Source organism: Salminus brasiliensis, chromosome 13 (assembly GCF_030463535.1).
Source record: "Salminus brasiliensis chromosome 13, fSalBra1.hap2, whole genome shotgun sequence".
Taxonomy (NCBI): domain Eukaryota; kingdom Metazoa; phylum Chordata; class Actinopteri; order Characiformes; family Bryconidae; genus Salminus; species Salminus brasiliensis.
The window spans coordinates 12,644,345-12,665,958 of NC_132890.1; the positions used below are offsets into that span (position 1 = coordinate 12,644,345).

Below are 21,614 nucleotides of genomic sequence, written 5' to 3' on the forward strand. Positions count from 1 at the left end.
GAAAGCACTGCTTCCACTTAGCCTATTTATAAGCATGCAGCAAAATACGCCTGCCTCTTCCACACTACACACCCCGCTCGCCCTCCCCTCCCCTCCCCTCCCCCCTTTATTCGGTGAAAGTAGACTGTGTATCACCAGCGGCTCCGAATTGCTTCATGTGGTTATTCGTGAGGTATCTCAAATACTGAAAGCTATACGAAAACGTTCAACTACGTTTAACATCTAACGCTGGATCCGTCTATTGTACTTTACAGCTGCAGTCTTAGGGTTATTAGCTAGCTATACAGTGGGGAAAAAAAGGATTTAGTCAGTCACCAATTGTGCAAGTTCTCACACTTAAAAAGATAAGAGAGGCCTGTAATTCACATCATAGGTACACCTCAACTATGAGAGACAAAATGAGAAAAAAATTAAATCAGAAAATCACATTGTCTCATTTTTAAAGAATTTATTTGCAAATAATGGTGGGAAATAAGTATTTGATCAATAACAAAAGTTCATCTCAATACTTTGTTATATATCCTTTGTTGGCAATGGCAGAGGTCAAACGTTTTCTGTAAGTCTTCACAAGGTAGGCATACACCGTTGCTGGTATGTTGGCCCATTCCTCCATGCAGATCTCCTCTAGAGCAGTGATATTGTGGGGCTGTCGGTGGGCAACGCGGACTTTCAACTCCCTCCAAAGGTTTTCTATGGGGTTGAGATCTGGAGACTGGCTAGGCCTTGAAATGCTTCTTACGAAGCCACTCCTTTGTTGCCCTGGCAGTGTGCTTGGGATCATTATCATGCTGAAAGACCCAGCCACGTTTCATCTTCAATGCCCTTGCTGATGGAAGGAGGTTTGCACTCAAAATCTCACAACACATGGCCCCATTCATTCTTTCATGTACATGGACCAGTCGTCCTAGTCCCTTTGCAGAGAAACAGCCCCAAAGCATGATGTTGCCACCCCCATGCTTCACAGTTGGTAGGGTGTTCTTTGGATGCAACTCAGCATTCACGAGTTGTGTTTGTACCAAACACATTAGCAGTGGTCTTGTAGGTCTCCCATTTTCTGATTATTGCTCCCACAGTAGATTTCTTCACACCAAGCTGCTTGCCTATTGCAGATTCAGTCTTCCCAGCCTGGTGCAGGTCTACAATTTTGTTTCTGGTGTCCTTCGACAGCTCTTTGGTCTTCACCATAGTGGGGTTTGGAGTGTGACTGTTTGAGGTTGTGGGCAGTTGTCTTTTCTACTGTTAACGAGTTCAAACAGGTGCCATTAATACAGGTAATGAGTGGAGGACAGAGAAGCCTCTTAAAGAAGAAGTTACAGGCCTGTGACAGCCAGAAATCTTGCTTGTTTGTAGGTGACCAAATACTTATTTTCCACCATTATTTGCAAATAAATTCTTTAAAAATCAGACAATGTGATTTTCAGATTTTTTCCCTCATTTTGTCTCTCATAGTTGAGGTCTACCTATGATGTGAATTACAGGCCTCTCTCATTTTTTTAAGTGGGAGAACTTGCACAATTAGTGACTGACTAAATACTGGTTGACTAAAGCAGGTCTGAACGGTATTCGGGATAGTTCAGTTTGTCACAGGTCTACACGTCTGCTTGTGTAGTCTGTTTCCCATTACAAAGCTAAAGGTACACAGACTGTCGTTGTAGCTTTGTATTCTTGCACAACGCATGGCTGTCCTGCTGTTAGCAGCTGCAGTCTGCTGCAGGCTAACTCAACGATGATGGCTGTAGTTGTGAACATATCGACATTCCTCCTAGTGTTTTTTCGTGTCCGCCCGTGTTCAGCAATAGTGACATAAGTAAAACGAGCAGATAAAACTCAGTTACATAAAACATGTCCTTTATAAAACCGGCGAGTTTCTTTAGTTAAAGCGCATCTTCAGATGGTTTTTTTTCAGTAGCTCATCTTGGAGTTTCCAGAAACTACAACTTCTGTGTAAGACTTTTTTTTTTTTTTTTTAAATCTCTGTGAAGTTAATTTAAATGAGAATGGTTAGTTATGTTTATGTGTGCCATATTTGTGGATTTTACGAATTTAAGCGTCGGTTTCATCGATTGCAATAATATTTATGTAAATGTCCGACGCATATGTGTAAGTAACTTTTAATGTAATTATTGGAAGATATTTATGTAGTGTATCTATTTCACCCTGAAAATGTCATACTCTCCGTCACTGCCTGTTTTCCCAAAAGAGACTAAGCGAATTTGTTATGAGTAGAATGTGTATCATGGAGTTTATCCCAGCAAACATATAACTTATAGAGGTCTGGAGGCCTCTTCAGTACATCAGGCACTTATCAGTTAGTTTCGGCTTCTCGCTGGGGAGAATAGGGAAAAGTGAAGACAACCGATGGATCATTTTCCACTCTTAATAAGTAAAGCTCAGTTATTTCTCCTGCTAACACATAGAACAGAAAAGCTTCAGTATAACGTCAGTGTTGTATCCATACAATATACTGAGGGTTAAATTAATTCATACTAGGTGTGATAAGTAACTTCATTTTCTTATTTTACATTTGATAGCATGAACATTTTACATATTTTATAGACTACACAAGTAACACAAATAAATGCAAATGCCACTTTTTGTGACAAATACAATTGACAATAATTAAGATGTATCTATTTCTATACAGACGTTTTTAAAAGATTATTTAATTTCGCATTTTATTTTATATTTCATAGTCCTTTTTTTAGTGTGGAAAAGAAGCTGTTCTTGTCCACATTCATTACAGTTTACATTTTTTTTACTCTTGATAAATGATTATTGAATATTGGGAGTAACAGGTGCTTTTTCATTCTGAAGCACAGGGAGCTTCCATTTACTGCTCTTTCAGGAGTAAACCGACACAGCAGCAAAGGCTCACACCGGCCGGCAGACTCGGTCTTGTCAACATAAAAGGCCTTACCCAACGTCATTTCCGGAAGGAAATAAAAAATGCTAAATAGAGAAATTGTACATCTCATTTGGAGCTGATGTGGACAAGATTTGTGTTCCTGGTCACAAGAAAAGCTGCTCCATTTCATTATGAAAAGTATTATCAGGCTTTTAATCTCGACTTTCCTCGCCATCTTTTCAATAAACTCTTTTATTTTTAGGAGTGAACCCAGTTGAAATATTTATGAATGGTGAAAGAAAAATTCATTTCAAAGAGGCCCCGGAATATGGTGCTGTATTTACTTTGCCGCAGTTTAATAATTAAGCTTGTGTTCTCCTTCAACTGCAAAAACAAAAAAACAAAAAAAAAACCCACATCAGTCAAATGCGGTTGTAAAACGGGTCAATTCTAAAATTCCAAATGTTTCTCAACAGTCTTGGCTTCTTTTATTTACACCCTAAAATTTGACATACTAAGCTACAACATGACTATGGGATAAATGCAGGGGCTACTTCCTACCAATATGGAAACCGGGAAAACAAAACAAGAGGCTGGCACGCCGGGTGAAGCATCGCTCTCAGGTGAGTTGCGAGTTGCAGGGATGCCGATGTAGCAGGCTCGGGCTGAGTGGGCCGGCCAGCCATTTAACTAAGGGAAGTGTGTGTCGCCATGTCAAGTTCAAAGAGCTCTGTGAAGCTTCAGGGGAATAAAAGAACAACTGTTGTAGATGTACGTAGGTCTGGGAGGAGAACTTTAAAAACCTCAATGCAACTGGAAATCAGCCATTCCACTTCCTAGAAAACAATTCACAAGTGGTGAAGGACTTTTGATTTGCTCCCCTCCCCGCCCCCGAAACGAGAACGGGAACCCATGAATGAAGGCCCAAGACCTGAGGTTGTGTGTAACGGTGAAATAACATCACGACTGTGATGAAACGGTGCTGTTATTTCCCCACAGCTCACTCCCTTTCGGGATGTGTTGCTTTAATATGACCTAATTAAGTGATCTAAATTAGCAGGTGTTTTTTTTAAATAGCAAATATTGGGGTCGGCCCACCCAAGCGTTGTCATTATGATTGGTTGTAGTCTTGCTATGCGTTGACATGCTGTAACAGACTTTCCCCCATGTTGTCAGTTTCCTCTAACGTACACTGACCCCTACTGACAGGCTTGGGTTCCTTTTATCCACAGCATTTCCTCCACAGAGTTCTGGTTTGATATTTTTCAGTGTTTTGTGAGAAATTGGCTATAATTAAGCCAAACTACAAGTGATTGGTTTCCATCCCATGGCAGGCCATGCAGGTGGGCTTTAACGGCAATTTTCCGCTGAAAAGTTTCAACTCCTAAGACTCCACAGAGTGTATGAAATGTAATACAAGGAGGTATGTGTAAAAAAAAAAGTGTAATGTGTTGTATATTTGTGAAAGCGTAAAGTAAGATGGAGTAAAAGGAAGAAGAGCAAGTGAAAGAATGTGCATGTGAGTGCTTGAGGATGAGAAAAGCTTACAGCACCTGGTATTCCCAGGCGGTCTCCCATCCAAGTACTAACCAGGCCCGACCCTGCTTAGCTTCCGAGATCAGACGAGATCGGGCGTGCTCAGGGTGGTATGGCCGTAAGCGAAAGCACTGCTTCCACTTAGCCTATTTATAAGCATGCAGCAAAATACGCCTGCCTCTTCCACACTACACACCCCGCTCGCCCTCCCCTCCCCTCCCCTCCCCCCTTTATTCGGTGAAAGTAGACTGTGTATCACCAGCGGCTCCGAATTGCTTCATGTGGTTATTCGTGAGGTATCTCAAATACTGAAAGCTATACGAAAACGTTCAACTACGTTTAACATCTAACGCTGGATCCGTCTATTGTACTTTACAGCTGCAGTCTTAGGGTTATTAGCTAGCTATACAGTGGGGAAAAAAAGGATTTAGTCAGTCACCAATTGTGCAAGTTCTCACACTTAAAAAGATAAGAGAGGCCTGTAATTCACATCATAGGTACACCTCAACTATGAGAGACAAAATGAGAAAAAAATTAAATCAGAAAATCACATTGTCTCATTTTTAAAGAATTTATTTGCAAATAATGGTGGGAAATAAGTATTTGATCAATAACAAAAGTTCATCTCAATACTTTGTTATATATCCTTTGTTGGCAATGGCAGAGGTCAAACGTTTTCTGTAAGTCTTCACAAGGTAGGCATACACCGTTGCTGGTATGTTGGCCCATTCCTCCATGCAGATCTCCTCTAGAGCAGTGATATTGTGGGGCTGTCGGTGGGCAACGCGGACTTTCAACTCCCTCCAAAGGTTTTCTATGGGGTTGAGATCTGGAGACTGGCTAGGCCTTGAAATGCTTCTTACGAAGCCACTCCTTTGTTGCCCTGGCAGTGTGCTTGGGATCATTATCATGCTGAAAGACCCAGCCACGTTTCATCTTCAATGCCCTTGCTGATGGAAGGAGGTTTGCACTCAAAATCTCACAACACATGGCCCCATTCATTCTTTCATGTACATGGACCAGTCGTCCTAGTCCCTTTGCAGAGAAACAGCCCCAAAGCATGATGTTGCCACCCCCATGCTTCACAGTTGGTAGGGTGTTCTTTGGATGCAACTCAGCATTCACGAGTTGTGTTTGTACCAAACACATTAGCAGTGGTCTTGTAGGTCTCCCATTTTCTGATTATTGCTCCCACAGTAGATTTCTTCACACCAAGCTGCTTGCCTATTGCAGATTCAGTCTTCCCAGCCTGGTGCAGGTCTACAATTTTGTTTCTGGTGTCCTTCGACAGCTCTTTGGTCTTCACCATAGTGGGGTTTGGAGTGTGACTGTTTGAGGTTGTGGGCAGTTGTCTTTTCTACTGTTAACGAGTTCAAACAGGTGCCATTAATACAGGTAATGAGTGGAGGACAGAGAAGCCTCTTAAAGAAGAAGTTACAGGCCTGTGACAGCCAGAAATCTTGCTTGTTTGTAGGTGACCAAATACTTATTTTCCACCATTATTTGCAAATAAATTCTTTAAAAATCAGACAATGTGATTTTCAGATTTTTTCCCTCATTTTGTCTCTCATAGTTGAGGTCTACCTATGATGTGAATTACAGGCCTCTCTCATTTTTTTAAGTGGGAGAACTTGCACAATTAGTGACTGACTAAATACTGGTTGACTAAAGCAGGTCTGAACGGTATTCGGGATAGTTCAGTTTGTCACAGGTCTACACGTCTGCTTGTGTAGTCTGTTTCCCATTACAAAGCTAAAGGTACACAGACTGTCGTTGTAGCTTTGTATTCTTGCACAACGCATGGCTGTCCTGCTGTTAGCAGCTGCAGTCTGCTGCAGGCTAACTCAACGATGATGGCTGTAGTTGTGAACATATCGACATTCCTCCTAGTGTTTTTTCGTGTCCGCCCGTGTTCAGCAATAGTGACATAAGTAAAACGAGCAGATAAAACTCAGTTACATAAAACATGTCCTTTATAAAACCGGCGAGTTTCTTTAGTTAAAGCGCATCTTCAGATGGTTTTTTTTCAGTAGCTCATCTTGGAGTTTCCAGAAACTACAACTTCTGTGTAAGACTTTTTTTTTTTTTTTTAAATCTCTGTGAAGTTAATTTAAATGAGAATGGTTAGTTATGTTTATGTGTGCCATATTTGTGGATTTTACGAATTTAAGCGTCGGTTTCATCGATTGCAATAATATTTATGTAAATGTCCGACGCATATGTGTAAGTAACTTTTAATGTAATTATTGGAAGATATTTATGTAGTGTATCTATTTCACCCTGAAAATGTCATACTCTCCGTCACTGCCTGTTTTCCCAAAAGAGACTAAGCGAATTTGTTATGAGTAGAATGTGTATCATGGAGTTTATCCCAGCAAACATATAACTTATAGAGGTCTGGAGGCCTCTTCAGTACATCAGGCACTTATCAGTTAGTTTCGGCTTCTCGCTGGGGAGAATAGGGAAAAGTGAAGACAACCGATGGATCATTTTCCACTCTTAATAAGTAAAGCTCAGTTATTTCTCCTGCTAACACATAGAACAGAAAAGCTTCAGTATAACGTCAGTGTTGTATCCATACAATATACTGAGGGTTAAATTAATTCATACTAGGTGTGATAAGTAACTTCATTTTCTTATTTTACATTTGATAGCATGAACATTTTACATATTTTATAGACTACACAAGTAACACAAATAAATGCAAATGCCACTTTTTGTGACAAATACAATTGACAATAATTAAGATGTATCTATTTCTATACAGACGTTTTTAAAAGATTATTTAATTTCGCATTTTATTTTATATTTCATAGTCCTTTTTTTAGTGTGGAAAAGAAGCTGTTCTTGTCCACATTCATTACAGTTTACATTTTTTTTACTCTTGATAAATGATTATTGAATATTGGGAGTAACAGGTGCTTTTTCATTCTGAAGCACAGGGAGCTTCCATTTACTGCTCTTTCAGGAGTAAACCGACACAGCAGCAAAGGCTCACACCGGCCGGCAGACTCGGTCTTGTCAACATAAAAGGCCTTACCCAACGTCATTTCCGGAAGGAAATAAAAAATGCTAAATAGAGAAATTGTACATCTCATTTGGAGCTGATGTGGACAAGATTTGTGTTCCTGGTCACAAGAAAAGCTGCTCCATTTCATTATGAAAAGTATTATCAGGCTTTTAATCTCGACTTTCCTCGCCATCTTTTCAATAAACTCTTTTATTTTTAGGAGTGAACCCAGTTGAAATATTTATGAATGGTGAAAGAAAAATTCATTTCAAAGAGGCCCCGGAATATGGTGCTGTATTTACTTTGCCGCAGTTTAATAATTAAGCTTGTGTTCTCCTTCAACTGCAAAAACAAAAAAACAAAAAAAAAACCCACATCAGTCAAATGCGGTTGTAAAACGGGTCAATTCTAAAATTCCAAATGTTTCTCAACAGTCTTGGCTTCTTTTATTTACACCCTAAAATTTGACATACTAAGCTACAACATGACTATGGGATAAATGCAGGGGCTACTTCCTACCAATATGGAAACCGGGAAAACAAAACAAGAGGCTGGCACGCCGGGTGAAGCATCGCTCTCAGGTGAGTTGCGAGTTGCAGGGATGCCGATGTAGCAGGCTCGGGCTGAGTGGGCCGGCCAGCCATTTAACTAAGGGAAGTGTGTGTCGCCATGTCAAGTTCAAAGAGCTCTGTGAAGCTTCAGGGGAATAAAAGAACAACTGTTGTAGATGTACGTAGGTCTGGGAGGAGAACTTTAAAAACCTCAATGCAACTGGAAATCAGCCATTCCACTTCCTAGAAAACAATTCACAAGTGGTGAAGGACTTTTGATTTGCTCCCCTCCCCGCCCCCGAAACGAGAACGGGAACCCATGAATGAAGGCCCAAGACCTGAGGTTGTGTGTAACGGTGAAATAACATCACGACTGTGATGAAACGGTGCTGTTATTTCCCCACAGCTCACTCCCTTTCGGGATGTGTTGCTTTAATATGACCTAATTAAGTGATCTAAATTAGCAGGTGTTTTTTTTAAATAGCAAATATTGGGGTCGGCCCACCCAAGCGTTGTCATTATGATTGGTTGTAGTCTTGCTATGCGTTGACATGCTGTAACAGACTTTCCCCCATGTTGTCAGTTTCCTCTAACGTACACTGACCCCTACTGACAGGCTTGGGTTCCTTTTATCCACAGCATTTCCTCCACAGAGTTCTGGTTTGATATTTTTCAGTGTTTTGTGAGAAATTGGCTATAATTAAGCCAAACTACAAGTGATTGGTTTCCATCCCATGGCAGGCCATGCAGGTGGGCTTTAACGGCAATTTTCCGCTGAAAAGTTTCAACTCCTAAGACTCCACAGAGTGTATGAAATGTAATACAAGGAGGTATGTGTAAAAAAAAAAGTGTAATGTGTTGTATATTTGTGAAAGCGTAAAGTAAGATGGAGTAAAAGGAAGAAGAGCAAGTGAAAGAATGTGCATGTGAGTGCTTGAGGATGAGAAAAGCTTACAGCACCTGGTATTCCCAGGCGGTCTCCCATCCAAGTACTAACCAGGCCCGACCCTGCTTAGCTTCCGAGATCAGACGAGATCGGGCGTGCTCAGGGTGGTATGGCCGTAAGCGAAAGCACTGCTTCCACTTAGCCTATTTATAAGCATGCAGCAAAATACGCCTGCCTCTTCCACACTACACACCCCGCTCGCCCTCCCCTCCCCTCCCCTCCCCCCTTTATTCGGTGAAAGTAGACTGTGTATCACCAGCGGCTCCGAATTGCTTCATGTGGTTATTCGTGAGGTATCTCAAATACTGAAAGCTATACGAAAACGTTCAACTACGTTTAACATCTAACGCTGGATCCGTCTATTGTACTTTACAGCTGCAGTCTTAGGGTTATTAGCTAGCTATACAGTGGGGAAAAAAAGGATTTAGTCAGTCACCAATTGTGCAAGTTCTCACACTTAAAAAGATAAGAGAGGCCTGTAATTCACATCATAGGTACACCTCAACTATGAGAGACAAAATGAGAAAAAAATTAAATCAGAAAATCACATTGTCTCATTTTTAAAGAATTTATTTGCAAATAATGGTGGGAAATAAGTATTTGATCAATAACAAAAGTTCATCTCAATACTTTGTTATATATCCTTTGTTGGCAATGGCAGAGGTCAAACGTTTTCTGTAAGTCTTCACAAGGTAGGCATACACCGTTGCTGGTATGTTGGCCCATTCCTCCATGCAGATCTCCTCTAGAGCAGTGATATTGTGGGGCTGTCGGTGGGCAACGCGGACTTTCAACTCCCTCCAAAGGTTTTCTATGGGGTTGAGATCTGGAGACTGGCTAGGCCTTGAAATGCTTCTTACGAAGCCACTCCTTTGTTGCCCTGGCAGTGTGCTTGGGATCATTATCATGCTGAAAGACCCAGCCACGTTTCATCTTCAATGCCCTTGCTGATGGAAGGAGGTTTGCACTCAAAATCTCACAACACATGGCCCCATTCATTCTTTCATGTACATGGACCAGTCGTCCTAGTCCCTTTGCAGAGAAACAGCCCCAAAGCATGATGTTGCCACCCCCATGCTTCACAGTTGGTAGGGTGTTCTTTGGATGCAACTCAGCATTCACGAGTTGTGTTTGTACCAAACACATTAGCAGTGGTCTTGTAGGTCTCCCATTTTCTGATTATTGCTCCCACAGTAGATTTCTTCACACCAAGCTGCTTGCCTATTGCAGATTCAGTCTTCCCAGCCTGGTGCAGGTCTACAATTTTGTTTCTGGTGTCCTTCGACAGCTCTTTGGTCTTCACCATAGTGGGGTTTGGAGTGTGACTGTTTGAGGTTGTGGGCAGTTGTCTTTTCTACTGTTAACGAGTTCAAACAGGTGCCATTAATACAGGTAATGAGTGGAGGACAGAGAAGCCTCTTAAAGAAGAAGTTACAGGCCTGTGACAGCCAGAAATCTTGCTTGTTTGTAGGTGACCAAATACTTATTTTCCACCATTATTTGCAAATAAATTCTTTAAAAATCAGACAATGTGATTTTCAGATTTTTTCCCTCATTTTGTCTCTCATAGTTGAGGTCTACCTATGATGTGAATTACAGGCCTCTCTCATTTTTTTAAGTGGGAGAACTTGCACAATTAGTGACTGACTAAATACTGGTTGACTAAAGCAGGTCTGAACGGTATTCGGGATAGTTCAGTTTGTCACAGGTCTACACGTCTGCTTGTGTAGTCTGTTTCCCATTACAAAGCTAAAGGTACACAGACTGTCGTTGTAGCTTTGTATTCTTGCACAACGCATGGCTGTCCTGCTGTTAGCAGCTGCAGTCTGCTGCAGGCTAACTCAACGATGATGGCTGTAGTTGTGAACATATCGACATTCCTCCTAGTGTTTTTTCGTGTCCGCCCGTGTTCAGCAATAGTGACATAAGTAAAACGAGCAGATAAAACTCAGTTACATAAAACATGTCCTTTATAAAACCGGCGAGTTTCTTTAGTTAAAGCGCATCTTCAGATGGTTTTTTTTCAGTAGCTCATCTTGGAGTTTCCAGAAACTACAACTTCTGTGTAAGACTTTTTTTTTTTTTTTTTAAATCTCTGTGAAGTTAATTTAAATGAGAATGGTTAGTTATGTTTATGTGTGCCATATTTGTGGATTTTACGAATTTAAGCGTCGGTTTCATCGATTGCAATAATATTTATGTAAATGTCCGACGCATATGTGTAAGTAACTTTTAATGTAATTATTGGAAGATATTTATGTAGTGTATCTATTTCACCCTGAAAATGTCATACTCTCCGTCACTGCCTGTTTTCCCAAAAGAGACTAAGCGAATTTGTTATGAGTAGAATGTGTATCATGGAGTTTATCCCAGCAAACATATAACTTATAGAGGTCTGGAGGCCTCTTCAGTACATCAGGCACTTATCAGTTAGTTTCGGCTTCTCGCTGGGGAGAATAGGGAAAAGTGAAGACAACCGATGGATCATTTTCCACTCTTAATAAGTAAAGCTCAGTTATTTCTCCTGCTAACACATAGAACAGAAAAGCTTCAGTATAACGTCAGTGTTGTATCCATACAATATACTGAGGGTTAAATTAATTCATACTAGGTGTGATAAGTAACTTCATTTTCTTATTTTACATTTGATAGCATGAACATTTTACATATTTTATAGACTACACAAGTAACACAAATAAATGCAAATGCCACTTTTTGTGACAAATACAATTGACAATAATTAAGATGTATCTATTTCTATACAGACGTTTTTAAAAGATTATTTAATTTCGCATTTTATTTTATATTTCATAGTCCTTTTTTTAGTGTGGAAAAGAAGCTGTTCTTGTCCACATTCATTACAGTTTACATTTTTTTTACTCTTGATAAATGATTATTGAATATTGGGAGTAACAGGTGCTTTTTCATTCTGAAGCACAGGGAGCTTCCATTTACTGCTCTTTCAGGAGTAAACCGACACAGCAGCAAAGGCTCACACCGGCCGGCAGACTCGGTCTTGTCAACATAAAAGGCCTTACCCAACATCATTTCCGGAAGGAAATAAAAAATGCTAAATAGAGAAATTGTACATCTCATTTGGAGCTGATGTGGACAAGATTTGTGTTCCTGGTCACAAGAAAAGCTGCTCCATTTCATTATGAAAAGTATTATCAGGCTTTTAATCTCGACTTTCCTCGCCATCTTTTCAATAAACTCTTTTATTTTTAGGAGTGAACCCAGTTGAAATATTTATGAATGGTGAAAGAAAAATTCATTTCAAAGAGGCCCCGGAATATGGTGCTGTATTTACTTTGCCGCAGTTTAATAATTAAGCTTGTGTTCTCCTTCAACTGCAAAAACAAAAAAACAAAAAAAAAACCCACATCAGTCAAATGCGGTTGTAAAACGGGTCAATTCTAAAATTCCAAATGTTTCTCAACAGTCTTGGCTTCTTTTATTTACACCCTAAAATTTGACATACTAAGCTACAACATGACTATGGGATAAATGCAGGGGCTACTTCCTACCAATATGGAAACCGGGAAAACAAAACAAGAGGCTGGCACGCCGGGTGAAGCATCGCTCTCAGGTGAGTTGCGAGTTGCAGGGATGCCGATGTAGCAGGCTCGGGCTGAGTGGGCCGGCCAGCCATTTAACTAAGGGAAGTGTGTGTCGCCATGTCAAGTTCAAAGAGCTCTGTGAAGCTTCAGGGGAATAAAAGAACAACTGTTGTAGATGTACGTAGGTCTGGGAGGAGAACTTTAAAAACCTCAATGCAACTGGAAATCAGCCATTCCACTTCCTAGAAAACAATTCACAAGTGGTGAAGGACTTTTGATTTGCTCCCCTCCCCGCCCCCGAAACGAGAACGGGAACCCATGAATGAAGGCCCAAGACCTGAGGTTGTGTGTAACGGTGAAATAACATCACGACTGTGATGAAACGGTGCTGTTATTTCCCCACAGCTCACTCCCTTTCGGGATGTGTTGCTTTAATATGACCTAATTAAGTGATCTAAATTAGCAGGTGTTTTTTTTAAATAGCAAATATTGGGGTCGGCCCACCCAAGCGTTGTCATTATGATTGGTTGTAGTCTTGCTATGCGTTGACATGCTGTAACAGACTTTCCCCCATGTTGTCAGTTTCCTCTAACGTACACTGACCCCTACTGACAGGCTTGGGTTCCTTTTATCCACAGCATTTCCTCCACAGAGTTCTGGTTTGATATTTTTCAGTGTTTTGTGAGAAATTGGCTATAATTAAGCCAAACTACAAGTGATTGGTTTCCATCCCATGGCAGGCCATGCAGGTGGGCTTTAACGGCAATTTTCCGCTGAAAAGTTTCAACTCCTAAGACTCCACAGAGTGTATGAAATGTAATACAAGGAGGTATGTGTAAAAAAAAAAGTGTAATGTGTTGTATATTTGTGAAAGCGTAAAGTAAGATGGAGTAAAAGGAAGAAGAGCAAGTGAAAGAATGTGCATGTGAGTGCTTGAGGATGAGAAAAGCTTACAGCACCTGGTATTCCCAGGCGGTCTCCCATCCAAGTACTAACCAGGCCCGACCCTGCTTAGCTTCCGAGATCAGACGAGATCTGGCGTGCTCAGGGTGGTATGGCCGTAAGCGAAAGCACTGCTTCCACTTAGCCTATTTATAAGCATGCAGCAAAATACGCCTGCCTCTTCCACACTACACACCCCGCTCGCCCTCCCCTCCCCTCCCCTCCCCCCTTTATTCGGTGAAAGTAGACTGTGTATCACCAGCGGCTCCGAATTGCTTCATGTGGTTATTCGTGAGGTATCTCAAATACTGAAAGCTATACGAAAACGTTCAACTACGTTTAACATCTAACGCTGGATCCGTCTATTGTACTTTACAGCTGCAGTCTTAGGGTTATTAGCTAGCTATACAGTGGGGAAAAAAAGGATTTAGTCAGTCACCAATTGTGCAAGTTCTCACACTTAAAAAGATAAGAGAGGCCTGTAATTCACATCATAGGTACACCTCAACTATGAGAGACAAAATGAGAAAAAAATTAAATCAGAAAATCACATTGTCTCATTTTTAAAGAATTTATTTGCAAATAATGGTGGGAAATAAGTATTTGATCAATAACAAAAGTTCATCTCAATACTTTGTTATATATCCTTTGTTGGCAATGGCAGAGGTCAAACGTTTTCTGTAAGTCTTCACAAGGTAGGCATACACCGTTGCTGGTATGTTGGCCCATTCCTCCATGCAGATCTCCTCTAGAGCAGTGATATTGTGGGGCTGTCGGTGGGCAACGCGGACTTTCAACTCCCTCCAAAGGTTTTCTATGGGGTTGAGATCTGGAGACTGGCTAGGCCTTGAAATGCTTCTTACGAAGCCACTCCTTTGTTGCCCTGGCAGTGTGCTTGGGATCATTATCATGCTGAAAGACCCAGCCACGTTTCATCTTCAATGCCCTTGCTGATGGAAGGAGGTTTGCACTCAAAATCTCACAACACATGGCCCCATTCATTCTTTCATGTACATGGACCAGTCGTCCTAGTCCCTTTGCAGAGAAACAGCCCCAAAGCATGATGTTGCCACCCCCATGCTTCACAGTTGGTAGGGTGTTCTTTGGATGCAACTCAGCATTCACGAGTTGTGTTTGTACCAAACACATTAGCAGTGGTCTTGTAGGTCTCCCATTTTCTGATTATTGCTCCCACAGTAGATTTCTTCACACCAAGCTGCTTGCCTATTGCAGATTCAGTCTTCCCAGCCTGGTGCAGGTCTACAATTTTGTTTCTGGTGTCCTTCGACAGCTCTTTGGTCTTCACCATAGTGGGGTTTGGAGTGTGACTGTTTGAGGTTGTGGGCAGTTGTCTTTTCTACTGTTAACGAGTTCAAACAGGTGCCATTAATACAGGTAATGAGTGGAGGACAGAGAAGCCTCTTAAAGAAGAAGTTACAGGCCTGTGACAGCCAGAAATCTTGCTTGTTTGTAGGTGACCAAATACTTATTTTCCACCATTATTTGCAAATAAATTCTTTAAAAATCAGACAATGTGATTTTCAGATTTTTTCCCTCATTTTGTCTCTCATAGTTGAGGTCTACCTATGATGTGAATTACAGGCCTCTCTCATTTTTTTAAGTGGGAGAACTTGCACAATTAGTGACTGACTAAATACTGGTTGACTAAAGCAGGTCTGAACGGTATTCGGGATAGTTCAGTTTGTCACAGGTCTACACGTCTGCTTGTGTAGTCTGTTTCCCATTACAAAGCTAAAGGTACACAGACTGTCGTTGTAGCTTTGTATTCTTGCACAACGCATGGCTGTCCTGCTGTTAGCAGCTGCAGTCTGCTGCAGGCTAACTCAACGATGATGGCTGTAGTTGTGAACATATCGACATTCCTCCTAGTGTTTTTTCGTGTCCGCCCGTGTTCAGCAATAGTGACATAAGTAAAACGAGCAGATAAAACTCAGTTACATAAAACATGTCCTTTATAAAACCGGCGAGTTTCTTTAGTTAAAGCGCATCTTCAGATGGTTTTTTTTCAGTAGCTCATCTTGGAGTTTCCAGAAACTACAACTTCTGTGTAAGACTTTTTTTTTTTTTTTTTAAATCTCTGTGAAGTTAATTTAAATGAGAATGGTTAGTTATGTTTATGTGTGCCATATTTGTGGATTTTACGAATTTAAGCGTCGGTTTCATCGATTGCAATAATATTTATGTAAATGTCCGACGCATATGTGTAAGTAACTTTTAATGTAATTATTGGAAGATATTTATGTAGTGTATCTATTTCACCCTGAAAATGTCATACTCTCCGTCACTGCCTGTTTTCCCAAAAGAGACTAAGCGAATTTGTTATGAGTAGAATGTGTATCATGGAGTTTATCCCAGCAAACATATAACTTATAGAGGTCTGGAGGCCTCTTCAGTACATCAGGCACTTATCAGTTAGTTTCGGCTTCTCGCTGGGGAGAATAGGGAAAAGTGAAGACAACCGATGGATCATTTTCCACTCTTAATAAGTAAAGCTCAGTTATTTCTCCTGCTAACACATAGAACAGAAAAGCTTCAGTATAACGTCAGTGTTGTATCCATACAATATACTGAGGGTTAAATTAATTCATACTAGGTGTGATAAGTAACTTCATTTTCTTATTTTACATTTGATAGCATGAACATTTTACATATTTTATAGACTACACAAGTAACACAAATAAATGCAAATGCCACTTTTTGTGACAAATACAATTGACAATAATTAAGATGTATCTATTTCTATACAGACGTTTTTAAAAGATTATTTAATTTCGCATTTTATTTTATATTTCATAGTCCTTTTTTTAGTGTGGAAAAGAAGCTGTTCTTGTCCACATTCATTACAGTTTACATTTTTTTTACTCTTGATAAATGATTATTGAATATTGGGAGTAACAGGTGCTTTTTCATTCTGAAGCACAGGGAGCTTCCATTTACTGCTCTTTCAGGAGTAAACCGACACAGCAGCAAAGGCTCACACCGGCCGGCAGACTCGGTCTTGTCAACATAAAAGGCCTTACCCAACGTCATTTCCGGAAGGAAATAAAAAATGCTAAATAGAGAAATTGTACATCTCATTTGGAGCTGATGTGGACAAGATTTGTGTTCCTGGTCACAAGAAAAGCTGCTCCATTTCATTATGAAAAGTATTATCAGGCTTTTAATCTCGACTTTCCTCGCCATCTTTTCAATAAACTCTTTTATTTTTAGGAGTGAACCCAGTTGAAATATTTATGAATGGTGAAAGAAAAATTCATTTCAAAGAGGCCCCGGAATATGGTGCTGTATTTACTTTGCCGCAGTTTAATAATTAAGCTTGTGTTCTCCTTCAACTGCAAAAACAAAAAAACAAAAAAAAAACCCACATCAGTCAAATGCGGTTGTAAAACGGGTCAATTCTAAAATTCCAAATGTTTCTCAACAGTCTTGGCTTCTTTTATTTACACCCTAAAATTTGACATACTAAGCTACAACATGACTATGGGATAAATGCAGGGGCTACTTCCTACCAATATGGAAACCGGGAAAACAAAACAAGAGGCTGGCACGCCGGGTGAAGCATCGCTCTCAGGTGAGTTGCGAGTTGCAGGGATGCCGATGTAGCAGGCTCGGGCTGAGTGGGCCGGCCAGCCATTTAACTAAGGGAAGTGTGTGTCGCCATGTCAAGTTCAAAGAGCTCTGTGAAGCTTCAGGGGAATAAAAGAACAACTGTTGTAGATGTACGTAGGTCTGGGAGGAGAACTTTAAAAACCTCAATGCAACTGGAAATCAGCCATTCCACTTCCTAGAAAACAATTCACAAGTGGTGAAGGACTTTTGATTTGCTCCCCTCCCCGCCCCCGAAACGAGAACGGGAACCCATGAATGAAGGCCCAAGACCTGAGGTTGTGTGTAACGGTGAAATAACATCACGACTGTGATGAAACGGTGCTGTTATTTCCCCACAGCTCACTCCCTTTCGGGATGTGTTGCTTTAATATGACCTAATTAAGTGATCTAAATTAGCAGGTGTTTTTTTTAAATAGCAAATATTGGGGTCGGCCCACCCAAGCGTTGTCATTATGATTGGTTGTAGTCTTGCTATGCGTTGACATGCTGTAACAGACTTTCCCCCATGTTGTCAGTTTCCTCTAACGTACACTGACCCCTACTGACAGGCTTGGGTTCCTTTTATCCACAGCATTTCCTCCACAGAGTTCTGGTTTGATATTTTTCAGTGTTTTGTGAGAAATTGGCTATAATTAAGCCAAACTACAAGTGATTGGTTTCCATCCCATGGCAGGCCATGCAGGTGGGCTTTAACGGCAATTTTCCGCTGAAAAGTTTCAACTCCTAAGACTCCACAGAGTGTATGAAATGTAATACAAGGAGGTATGTGTAAAAAAAAAAGTGTAATGTGTTGTATATTTGTGAAAGCGTAAAGTAAGATGGAGTAAAAGGAAGAAGAGCAAGTGAAAGAATGTGCATGTGAGTGCTTGAGGATGAGAAAAGCTTACAGCACCTGGTATTCCCAGGCGGTCTCCCATCCAAGTACTAACCAGGCCCGACCCTGCTTAGCTTCCGAGATCAGACGAGATCGGGCGTGCTCAGGGTGGTATGGCCGTAAGCGAAAGCACTGCTTCCACTTAGCCTATTTATAAGCATGCAGCAAAATACGCCTGCCTCTTCCACACTACACACCCCGCTCGCCCTCCCCTCCCCTCCCCTCCCCCCTTTATTCGGTGAAAGTAGACTGTGTATCACCAGCGGCTCCGAATTGCTTCATGTGGTTATTCGTGAGGTATCTCAAATACTGAAAGCTATACGAAAACGTTCAACTACGTTTAACATCTAACGCTGGATCCGTCTATTGTACTTTACAGCTGCAGTCTTAGGGTTATTAGCTAGCTATACAGTGGGGAAAAAAAGGATTTAGTCAGTCACCAATTGTGCAAGTTCTCACACTTAAAAAGATAAGAGAGGCCTGTAATTCACATCATAGGTACACCTCAACTATGAGAGACAAAATGAGAAAAAAATTAAATCAGAAAATCACATTGTCTCATTTTTAAAGAATTTATTTGCAAATAATGGTGGGAAATAAGTATTTGATCAATAACAAAAGTTCATCTCAATACTTTGTTATATATCCTTTGTTGGCAATGGCAGAGGTCAAACGTTTTCTGTAAGTCTTCACAAGGTAGGCATACACCGTTGCTGGTATGTTGGCCCATTCCTCCATGCAGATCTCCTCTAGAGCAGTGATATTGTGGGGCTGTCGGTGGGCAACGCGGACTTTCAACTCCCTCCAAAGGTTTTCTATGGGGTTGAGATCTGGAGACTGGCTAGGCCTTGAAATGCTTCTTACGAAGCCACTCCTTTGTTGCCCTGGCAGTGTGCTTGGGATCATTATCATGCTGAAAGACCCAGCCACGTTTCATCTTCAATGCCCTTGCTGATGGAAGGAGGTTTGCACTCAAAATCTCACAACACATGGCCCCATTCATTCTTTCATGTACATGGACCAGTCGTCCTAGTCCCTTTGCAGAGAAACAGCCCCAAAGCATGATGTTGCCACCCCCATGCTTCACAGTTGGTAGGGTGTTCTTTGGATGCAACTCAGCATTCACGAGTTGTGTTTGTACCAAACACATTAGCAGTGGTCTTGTAGGTCTCCCATTTTCTGATTATTGCTCCCACAGTAGATTTCTTCACACCAAGCTGCTTGCCTATTGCAGATTCAGTCTTCCCAGCCTGGTGCAGGTCTACAATTTTGTTTCTGGTGTCCTTCGACAGCTCTTTGGTCTTCACCATAGTGGGGTTTGGAGTGTGACTGTTTGAGGTTGTGGGCAGTTGTCTTTTCTACTGTTAACGAGTTCAAACAGGTGCCATTAATACAGGTAATGAGTGGAGGACAGAGAAGCCTCTTAAAGAAGAAGTTACAGGCCTGTGACAGCCAGAAATCTTGCTTGTTTGTAGGTGACCAAATACTTATTTTCCACCATTATTTGCAAATAAATTCTTTAAAAATCAGACAATGTGATTTTCAGATTTTTTCCCTCATTTTGTCTCTCATAGTTGAGGTCTACCTATGATGTGAATTACAGGCCTCTCTCATTTTTTTTAAGTGGGAGAACTTGCACAATTAGTGACTGACTAAATACTGGTTGACTAAAGCAGGTCTGAACGGTATTCGGGATAGTTCAGTTTGTCACAGGTCTACACGTCTGCTTGTGTAGTCTGTTTCCCATTACAAAGCTAAAGGTACACAGACTGTCGTTGTAGCTTTGTATTCTTGCACAACGCATGGCTGTCCTGCTGTTAGCAGCTGCAGTCTGCTGCAGGCTAACTCAACGATGATGGCTGTAGTTGTGAACATATCGACATTCCTCCTAGTGTTTTTTCGTGTCCGCCCGTGTTCAGCAATAGTGACATAAGTAAAACGAGCAGATAAAACTCAGTTACATAAAACATGTCCTTTATAAAACCGGCGAGTTTCTTTAGTTAAAGCGCATCTTCAGATGGTTTTTTTTCAGTAGCTCATCTTGGAGTTTCCAGAAACTACAACTTCTGTGTAAGACTTTTTTTTTTTTTTTTTAAATCTCTGTGAAGTTAATTTAAATGAGAATGGTTAGTTATGTTTATGTGTGCCATATTTGTGGATTTTACGAATTTAAGCGTCGGTTTCATCGATTGCAATAATATTTATGTAAATGTCCGACGCATATGTGTAAGTAACTTTTAATGTAATTATTGGAAGATATTTATGTAGTGTATCTATTTCACCCTGAAAATGTCATACTCTCCGTCACTGCCTGTTTTCCCAAAAGAGACTAAGCGAATTTGTTATGAGTAGAATGTGTATCATGGAGTTTATCCCAGCAAACATATAACTTATAGAGGTCTGGAGGCCTCTTCAGTACATCAGGCACTTATCAGTTAGTTTCGGCTTCTCGCTGGGGAGAATAGGGAAAAGTGAAGACAACCGATGGATCATTTTCCACTCTTAATAAGTAAAGCTCAGTTATTTCTCCTGCTAACACATAGAACAGAAAAGCTTCAGTATAACGTCAGTGTTGTATCCATACAATATACTGAGGGTTAAATTAATTCATACTAGGTGTGATAAGTAACTTCATTTTCTTATTTTACATTTGATAGCATGAACATTTTACATATTTTATAGACTACACAAGTAACACAAATAAATGCAAATGCCACTTTTTGTGACAAATACAATTGACAATAATTAAGATGTATCTATTTCTATACAGACGTTTTTAAAAGATTATTTAATTTCGCATTTTATTTTATATTTCATAGTCCTTTTTTTAGTGTGGAAAAGAAGCTGTTCTTGTCCACATTCATTACAGTTTACATTTTTTTTACTCTTGATAAATGATTATTGAATATTGGGAGTAACAGGTGCTTTTTCATTCTGAAGCACAGGGAGCTTCCATTTACTGCTCTTTCAGGAGTAAACCGACACAGCAGCAAAGGCTCACACCGGCCGGCAGACTCGGTCTTGTCAACATAAAAGGCCTTACCCAACATCATTTCCGGAAGGAAATAAAAAATGCTAAATAGAGAAATTGTACATCTCATTTGGAGCTGATGTGGACAAGATTTGTGTTCCTGGTCACAAGAAAAGCTGCTCCATTTCATTATGAAAAGTATTATCAGGCTTTTAATCTCGACTTTCCTCGCCATCTTTTCAATAAACTCTTTTATTTTTAGGAGTGAACCCAGTTGAAATATTTATGAATGGTGAAAGAAAAATTCATTTCAAAGAGGCCCCGGAATATGGTGCTGTATTTACTTTGCCGCAGTTTAATAATTAAGCTTGTGTTCTCCTTCAACTGCAAAAACAAAAAAACAAAAAAAAAACCCACATCAGTCAAATGCGGTTGTAAAACGGGTCAATTCTAAAATTCCAAATGTTTCTCAACAGTCTTGGCTTCTTTTATTTACACCCTAAAATTTGACATACTAAGCTACAACATGACTATGGGATAAATGCAGGGGCTACTTCCTACCAATATGGAAACCGGGAAAACAAAACAAGAGGCTGGCACGCCGGGTGAAGCATCGCTCTCAGGTGAGTTGCGAGTTGCAGGGATGCCGATGTAGCAGGCTCGGGCTGAGTGGGCCGGCCAGCCATTTAACTAAGGGAAGTGTGTGTCGCCATGTCAAGTTCAAAGAGCTCTGTGAAGCTTCAGGGGAA

General features: G+C 40.6%; 4 non-coding genes across 4 annotated transcripts; all 4 read right to left on the minus strand.

The window, feature by feature from the left end:
- Window positions 1-4,386: 4,386 nt before the first annotated feature.
- Window positions 4,387-4,505, minus strand: LOC140575596 (5S ribosomal RNA). The gene has a single exon (XR_011980869.1). It is a non-coding gene; the product is annotated as a 5S ribosomal RNA (ribosomal RNA).
- Window positions 4,506-8,890: 4,385 nt separating this feature from the next.
- LOC140575608 (5S ribosomal RNA) lies at window positions 8,891-9,009 on the minus strand. Its single transcript, XR_011980880.1, has one exon. It is a non-coding gene; the product is annotated as a 5S ribosomal RNA (ribosomal RNA).
- Window positions 9,010-13,395: 4,386 nt separating this feature from the next.
- LOC140575667 (5S ribosomal RNA) lies at window positions 13,396-13,514 on the minus strand. Its single transcript, XR_011980936.1, has one exon. It is a non-coding gene; the product is annotated as a 5S ribosomal RNA (ribosomal RNA).
- A 4,386-nt stretch (window positions 13,515-17,900) lies between these two features.
- LOC140575621 (5S ribosomal RNA) lies at window positions 17,901-18,019 on the minus strand. Its single transcript, XR_011980892.1, has one exon. It is a non-coding gene; the product is annotated as a 5S ribosomal RNA (ribosomal RNA).
- Between the last annotated feature and the right edge of the window lie 3,595 nt (window positions 18,020-21,614).